This window comes from Pteropus alecto, unplaced genomic scaffold, assembly GCF_000325575.1.
Source record: "Pteropus alecto unplaced genomic scaffold, ASM32557v1 scaffold239, whole genome shotgun sequence".
Classification (NCBI taxonomy): Eukaryota; Metazoa; Chordata; class Mammalia; order Chiroptera; family Pteropodidae; genus Pteropus; species Pteropus alecto.
Window position 1 is genome coordinate 15,401,452 of NW_006494613.1, and position 8,687 is coordinate 15,410,138.

At 31.8% G+C, this 8,687-nt stretch overlaps 1 pseudogene; it reads right to left on the bottom strand.

Annotated features, from left to right (window-relative positions):
- Positions 1-1,197: 1,197 nt before the first annotated feature.
- On the bottom strand, positions 1,198-1,316 carry LOC112474531 (annotated as a pseudogene).
- Positions 1,317-8,687: the final 7,371 nt, after the last annotated feature.

Genomic DNA, 8,687 nt, shown 5'->3' on the forward strand with positions numbered 1-8,687 from the left:
CACATATTTTCCTTCTCTTCCTTTATAAAATAACATTTAAAATGTATATATTCTTGTTGCAGTTTAAAAATAGGGGTCTATTATGAGATCAGAGTATCACCTAATGAAAGAATGAATAACCATTTCCCAAGAGTCTCTACTGTATTTCCTTGGTACTTTCACTAGGATGTAAGTTCTGGCTCTCAGATCTGCTGTATCACAGAATAATTAGACTGAAGGAGATTGAAAATCAGAGGTATGCTTGTAAATATTTATTAATTTGCTCTCATATGAGGGAGGAAAGCATTGATTTGTAGAATTTGCTGAATTCAAGCTACCAAAAAGAAGTCGCTTAAGATGAAGTTGGAAAGTCTTGAATATAATTTGCTGTCATTGAGTGTTAATATAATGTATAAATATACAATAAACTAATTATAAGTGGAGAGTCATCACATCTGGGTTAACTGGGTTTTCCATTTGAGGAAGAAAGAGAAAACAGTCTGAGTATTTATTTATTTTTATCCATGGTTCAGAGAAAATCTTGGAGCTTGGAGACTGGTAACATCAGATAGGTGTATATATAATCTAAATAATAAGAATTCTATTGACAAATGTTGACAAAAGAATTTTCATAAATAAGCAGTTAAATTGATACAAATATCAACTACAATCAGAATTATAATCATGTTAAATGGGGAAGAAAAAATGACAATGGTCTTTGAAACACAAATTTAAAATTTCCCCAAATATATCTAGAAAAAAGTGAATAGGATTCTTTGAAATGACCCTTAAAATAATTGTTTTCTGAAAAAAGTTGATGACATCTTCAGTATTATTTGTCTTTCTTATAGGACATATTTATTATTCAAGGTATGGTTTATTTAATTATTAAGTTCAAATTTTTTGTGGGTGTGGTGGGGAGGGCAAGTGGGAAACTCAATGTATCTCCTGTTAAGATGTGTAGAAAGTCAAATGAAAACTAGTAGTTTTAACAAAATAATTTGCAAGTTCTCAACTTTTTTTTCTCTCTGAAAACTTCAAAACTACCTGCTAATTCTGCAGTGTATTTGTTACATAGTGGGCTTCAATGTGGACAATTCTACATTTTCAATTGGTGTTATTAGATGTTTCTCTGGTCAATTATTTTGTGAATTATTATATTATATAACATTGTAAAATTAAAAGGCATATAATTAACAACTTTATTATTTTTTTTTATGCCTACAGCACCTGATCTTCCTAGGTGGTCTTTCTCCCAAGTACTAACCAGGCCCGACCCTGCTTAGCTTCCGAGATCAGACAGGATCGGGCGTGTTCAGGGTAGCATGGCCATAGACACAACTTTATTATTTTCATAATTACCATAATTAAACTTGGCTTTGGATTCTGGATCCCACACTTGCTAATTCTCTGACTTTCGTAAGTAATGTAACTCTTCTAAACATAGTTTCATCAGTGGTAAAATAATGGCACTAGGTGCATATTGAATATACAAAGTGGTTTTAACAAAATAATTGTTTTAAAATATGTCATTATTATTTACACTAAATGACTGCAAGTACTTTGGCTACTTAAAAGTAGAAATATAATATTTCCCTTTTTTCATAAGTCTTATCCGATAGAATTCTTTTCATTTGCATTAAGGTATTTTCAGGTTGAACTGTATCCATCAAAAATGTGGTGTTTGTATCTTTACAGTTCTATTTATTGCTGTAAGACCAGTTCAGTAAAGACATGATATGGGTATTATTCAGGTTAGAGCTTAGAGTGCATTTCTGATATTATTGCACATAAGGGTGTAATCTAATGCCAATTTCTTTGTTTTAACCCATTTCTATACACTATATTCCTTATATGAGCTAATCTACATAAAAATGAATATTAGATAATTAAAGAAGTGCTTGGAATTCATGCAAACCTACTACTCTTGCTAGATAATCTACTCAATAAGGTTATATTTCTCACAAAGTAATCCACATATTAAAAATATAATATTATTTTCTAGGTTCTATAATCTTGATTAACGCCTATTACCTTAATTATTTATATGTCCAATATAGTTTTGTTTTCCTAATGCCTCTGTTCATGTTATAAAGTTTCCACAAGTTTTCTTCTTGAAAATAATAAAGATATTTGAAAAAAATATTTTCATCATTTCGCTCTTCAATTATTTTTAAGCATCCAAAAATATATTTGAAAATTGACAACGGTGTCAACGAATAAAGACATAAATTCTCAAAATTAATAAGTAGTGTTTCGTTATTGCTTTTTTATCAATACAACAGTGCTCATAAATGCCAAAAAAAAAAGTCACATGAGGACATTATGCAACAAACAAGAGCAATAAGTAAAATGTGAAGGGAGAATCCTACATGAATAAAATACTGATTGCCCTAAATTTCAGGATAATAGTTTCTATACATACTCATAAAACTAATAAAAGTGCATGAGCAATTTTGAAATGAGATCAGCATGTTCAAATGTCTCTTTTACTTTTGAAATAAAAAGAAAAAGAGAGAGGGAAAATTTTTAAAAGGCCAAATTTATTTTTTAGGACAAAAGGAGCACCCTTCCAAAATAAAATTTAATTACAATTGGTCTAACAAAGTTATAACCTACCTTTATTAAATACATTTCACAAATGTTTGTCCTTTCTAAGTTCTAGGCTTTTGTGATTTAGGTCAGAAATTTATTTTTATTTTTAATTTATAATCAATATTTAGCACACAATTATGAAACTATAGGCTTAAGTGATTTAAGTGCAATAATATCTTTGTCATGCAAAATTACATTAAACAGATCACTAGGCTAAACCTCTTGACTCATAGTTAAAAGAAAAAATAAATATCTAAACTTCATTTTAAAGAGAAAAAAGAATTGTTAAGCAAAATGGTCAAATTAAAGAACAAAATTATTTTTCCGGAATTTTATTGCCCTAACCCAATTATAATCTTTACGAAAGCTCTAAAGTTTCCTCGCAAGTAGTAGAGAATACATCTACTAATTCAATCATGTTGGCAGAATTTATTAATCAGTTAAATTCACAGAGAATCATCTACTTACCTAGCCTATAATATGATTCAGCATTGCTTCAAGCTTTTTCAGAGTTTGTCAGATGTTTGGTTATAAAGATCAATTGCTTTTGGTGTAAACACTGTGAATCCATTCTCTGGGCATTAGAATGGAGAATAAACACACATTTCTATTTTCTTTTTTTAATCTTGTATAATCAGCCTAATATCAGAAATATCTACCTGAAACTGATTTCATTAAAATGGACCTACTTGTTGAGGCAGAGTATAGAAGTAAAATTTGGTACAAAACAAGCCAGACTCCTTACTTCTTGGGAGTTTTTACTGCCAAATGTGTCATGAGCGCATCTTTAACAACGAAGTGTATAGGCTTAACACTGATTCCATGTGGAAGGTCAGGTTTCCGCTCTGCCTCGTCCTTTGTGGGGACATTATTCCTAGAGTTAGAATGAAGCAAACTCAATGACTCAGTGAACCAAGTAATCTGTATTACTTAAGTAATTCCTTGGTAACAAGTAACATGTTGGTAACTAAAATTTGGTATCCTGGGACCATAGATTAAATGGCTCTCAGTTGAACATCAAAAAAAATATATAAAATATTATATGTATTATATATTTTTTCACATTCCAGAAAGATAAATGGGCAAGGGATTTTGCATTTTTACATTTTATATTCATTCTATTTATTGCTTTTGCTGTTGCTACTGATTTAATGTGATTGCTTTTATGTTTTAGATCACTAATATTCAGAAAAGCCCAAAGGTAGTATAATTTTGTATTAACTATATATAGAATAATGTATAAAAGATATCTAAAATTAATATTACTAATATTTAGAAAACCTAAATGAGTATTTAAGAATTATGAGAGTAGATACTTTTTAAAAAATATTAGAGTAGTAATAATTTAAATCGTATGGGATTAATGAAGATAAAAATGATCAAGGAGAACAGATTTCCCTTAAATGGAGAATTATATAACAAAAAATTTCATAAACCAATATAAAAGAAATATATGTCTCATAAATTATGCTGAGAAAATTGACTGTGGGAAAAGAAAAAATTATATAACTTCTTCACTTCTTATGTGTTGATAAATTTAACTAGTCCAACCACTGCTCATATTTCTTGTTTCACATAAGTAATATAACAGATATTATTTTATTGTAGTATTTATTTCACAGTAGATAATATGTAAATGTTAATTATGACTGAAAAACCAGAAGTACATTTCTTGTGGGCTAGTCTCACATGTTGTGGTTGATAATTCCAACCACAACAGTATGATGCTGAGCCCATAAATTAGTGTCATCAAAAATCTGTCTGATTATTTTGCATTGAGACTATTGATTCAAACCATCCAAGTACCATTTCAAAACAAAAAAGTTTCTTGCAACTGATATAAGGAAGTTTGGGCAGATTATAAAAATAATTAATAAAAACTGTAGACTACCTGAAAAGATATGCAAGGAATTTAGTATCCTTCAGACTACTGTCAAAGAGGTTTACAGCTAGAAAACAGTTGCAAATAGCCTTCTGCATTGTGTCTTGCTTAGTGTGTGCATGTATGTGTATGTGTGTGTTTGTGTGTGTTTCATGCTTTGTTGTGTTTTCTTTGCCTCTCTCCTCTCCCTCTCTCACTGTCTCCCTCTCTCCTCTCTTTCTGGATTCCAGGTCCTATTTATAACATAGGATTAGTTTGCAATAAGAGGCCTTCCTTGTGTTAATTTCTCTGTCTAACCATGTTCAAATCTCATATCAAAGTTTTTGTTTTTGAATTTGCGCTTTGTAGGGTTTTTTTTCATTATTCATTATACCGCTTTTTCTTTATCTTAGTGCACGTGCCTTTCAATTGATAATGAATGTACATATAAATCCTTAGAATGAACAAATTAACCAGAGTAGTTACATATGTTGTAAGAGAAAGAGATAAGAACCACAATCTAAAAAGCAACAAACAATAAATACTTACCTCAGGTGTAACATATTTCAATTCAGGTGTACAGAAATATAACTTTATTTTGCTATATAACTAACTCTATTCACTTTGATTCCTATTTCTGCTGAACAGCTAGGAAACTTTTACCTTAGTCTCCTCAGTAGAATTTCCAGTAGATGTGCGTAAGACAAAAGGGCAAAGAGGAACTGAGGAAGAGAAGACTATGGAATGTTTGGGCCTTCTAAGACAAGAGAGCATCTTTCTCAATTGGTCCTCCACATAACTCTCCACCAAGATGTTTTTTCTTGTATTTCTCATCTGGCCTATTTATGCCAAGCTTAGCAGTCCTGGAGTCCAGTCAGTATTTCACGATGCACCAGAGGTCCCAGAATTTTGTGAGAGGTTATCTGTTGTTACACTTAAGAATCACAAAGCTGCTCCTTCTCTGGAGAGTTTCCACTTCCTCAGTGTACATGGCCCTGTTTTAGAAGACCCATGCACTTTTTAATTTTCACTGCTTCCTGTCTGTTTCTCTAAACATAAATCCCAGACTTTTCTTACAATCTGCAAAGTGGGTGTAGTAAAGTAGGAAAACACTTTTCTCTACAAAATATTTCAAAGTTATTCCTCCCCTAATCTCTCTTTCTCCCAAAGTAAAATAAATGTGGCAAATTCAGAGCCAATGGAAAAAAATCAACCCCAAATATCTTCATCATTTGACATATGAAGTATTTTTACACATTTTTATTAAAAAAAATTAAATTAGTTGCCAATATTTTAAAATCTGGATTTCTATCTTCTTCTAGAAATTTCTGAAGTTGAGATTCAGGAGATCCCTAAATTCCTGCATCACAAAAAAAAAAAAAAAAAGCAGGGAGTTAGCACTGTTCACCTAAGAAGAATTTCATGTTATTTCGTGACAATTCTTAAAACTGAGGACAGTTTTAGTTGCCATTCATTAGTGATCTTTCACAACTGTTTCTCTTACACCTGGTCATTTCACTCTCCCATTGGATCTGCCTTGGCCTCTATATGGATTCGCTTTTGTATATAGGATGAAAGGCTTATAATTTTGGAACCTAAATACAGAAATTCTGGAAGGCTTTTTTTTTCCTATCTTGTCACATCCCTCCCTGGAAGCAATGAGTATAGACCAGGTAGTCAAGCAAAAGAAGGTATATTGGAGAAATAAAGGACATAAATTTGTATCTCAAAAATATTATTCAATTACTGAGTTGTCAAATTATTTTATATATTATTCTATCATAACATAAACATTAAAACCACTACTTCTGCATAAAGCCCCCAAATGTAATTCCAGTTTATCAAACCTATCGATAAGTATATAGTGCGTTAGACTTACGGATGGTAAAAGAGCCATCCATGAAACTCAACACTTATAGAAATTTAATTTTAATAAAAACTCAAATATAATTAATTCAAAATAAAACCAAATTACTTTAAACATGCAATGTACATTTTGAAATGTGCCTTTTACCAGAAAAGCTTTTGCAAGAGATGGCTAACATAGAGTTCCAGCTATTATGTTATGCATTAAAATGGAACCAGAAGTGTTTGCTTTTCAAAGGACCAGATCTAGTCTATAAAAACTCAATTTCCTTGCAGGTGGATACCATAAACATGCTGAGGTGTGCATGTGCTATGTCTCACAGAGTACTATATGTATAGTAGGGCCTTGATAGCATCAGGGAAAAAATGACTACGTGCTGAATGAAGAGTGAAAAATAGAAATGCATTAAAAGCATTCCATTTTTTAGAGTAAATAGAATATGTCACATATATTAAATTTAAAATGTGCCTTACACAGATCAATTATCTATTAAAATGGTATTCACATTATCCAAACATAAAATGAAAATTCTTAGACTTATAAAGAGGTTGATTTACATTTAAAGCAGGAGATGAATTTCTAAATGTTTCTAAATTGACTCATGCTTCCTAAATGTCTCTGCCCGAGATAAACTGTTTAGTGGCAAATTTGTTTACGTCATATTATTTCATTTCTTTCTTCTAGATGTTAACATTTCAATTATACAAATGAAGAAATTCAGTCCAAGTGGTTGAGAACCTAACCCCAAACTCGGACTTAATACCTAACAGAGCAAGGAACTGAACTAGCACTTGTTCACAAGTGTGTACGGTGTGTTGGATAATCATACAATTTGAACTCGGAGTAATGAATTTCTGATGCATGCAGGTTTTGTGTGTGTGTGTGTGTGTGTGTGTGTGTGCGCGCGCACATGCCCAATCTATATCCATTCTTTATATACATGTGTCAGAAACAGAAATGTTTTCTTCCTTAACTCCTTCTTCCTTTCTTCTTCAATCTTAGAAAAAAAAGGTGTCTGTTCAGACACTATAATAAAGACTTAAAAAAAATATACCATCTATCAAAATTATGCTAGGAAGGAGGTGGGAAGACTGTTATCTCTGACCTAGCTTACCTATTTCATTTTATAAATGAGGAAAGTAAGTCCCAGGAAAAGTATGTGCTAATTCAATTGACTTTATTATTGTTTATAGTTTTTTCAAAAATTCTTTTAGGCAGTTCATACATAGGGCAAATATGGCAATATAGATACAATAGAAAGAAAAGTAGAGAATGTGGATTAAGTAAGTAAATAGAAAGAAAGAAAGAAAAAAGAGAGGACTAGAAAGGAAGAAAAACAGAAAAAAAGAACATGGCTAATGCATTTTCTTTAGCGTCATATTGTATTAGAAAAAGTGCAGTTACATAGATGATTATAACGATTGTGATAAATGCAATAAAAATATCTACAGGATAAAGTTGAAGACATCAAGAAATGCTTAATTCCATTTGGAGAAATCAACAAGTCTCCACAAGGAAAATTTATATGAAAAGGAATAAGAATAGCACAGTATAATTTTCTCATGTGGAGCGCACATGCGTGTGTGTGTGTGTGTGTGTGTGTGTGTGTGTGTAAAATGAACAGGAGTCAAAGATTTTATTCAAGTTATTAACTAATAAGGGAACCAGTAAAATGGTCAAGCTATCTCCAAGGGCATTCAAGAAACAGAGTTTTATATATAAACAATTAGAATGACATTTTAAAAAATTTTTAGATATATCAAAATAAGATTCTGAGTGTAAATATGAAGTTCGAGATTCAGTTTCAGAATGGTGATGTGAGGACCTCTGTGTACCCACTTGCTCTTCAGAAGAAAAAAAAAACATAGCTTGTGAAAATTATTTCTTAAAACCCAAATAATCTTTTAAAATTTCTGAAATTGTTATAAGGGTATATAGGCACACAGCATATGAAGGATCATTTATTCAAGAAAATCTACTAAATCCCAATAGGAACAGTGAGAACTTGTGGCATTTAGGGCATGATCCACTCCATCCCCAATTCCCACACACAGTTCAATGTGATGGACGCTCCATTCTAAGTTGTTCACACCAAAATGATAGGCTTCTCTACCCTCAGCTCTCAGTCAGGAGTTACAATATCTCACTGGAGGGGCAAGCTTCTAATATTTCTTATACCTCCTCCCATCCAGGTTCATGTTACAAAAGCTAAATTCCAGGTGAGTACAGCTGAGAGAGTGGGGTCTCTCATCTTCTATGCAGCCCTCACTCATAGGTGGGTGCTTGAAGCCAGAAATAGCAGGTAGAGAAAAGCCTAGACAAGAAGACGAGAGGCTACTGTTCCTGTCCAGTACCCTGCTCATAAACCAGAGGTGTCATTCCAAG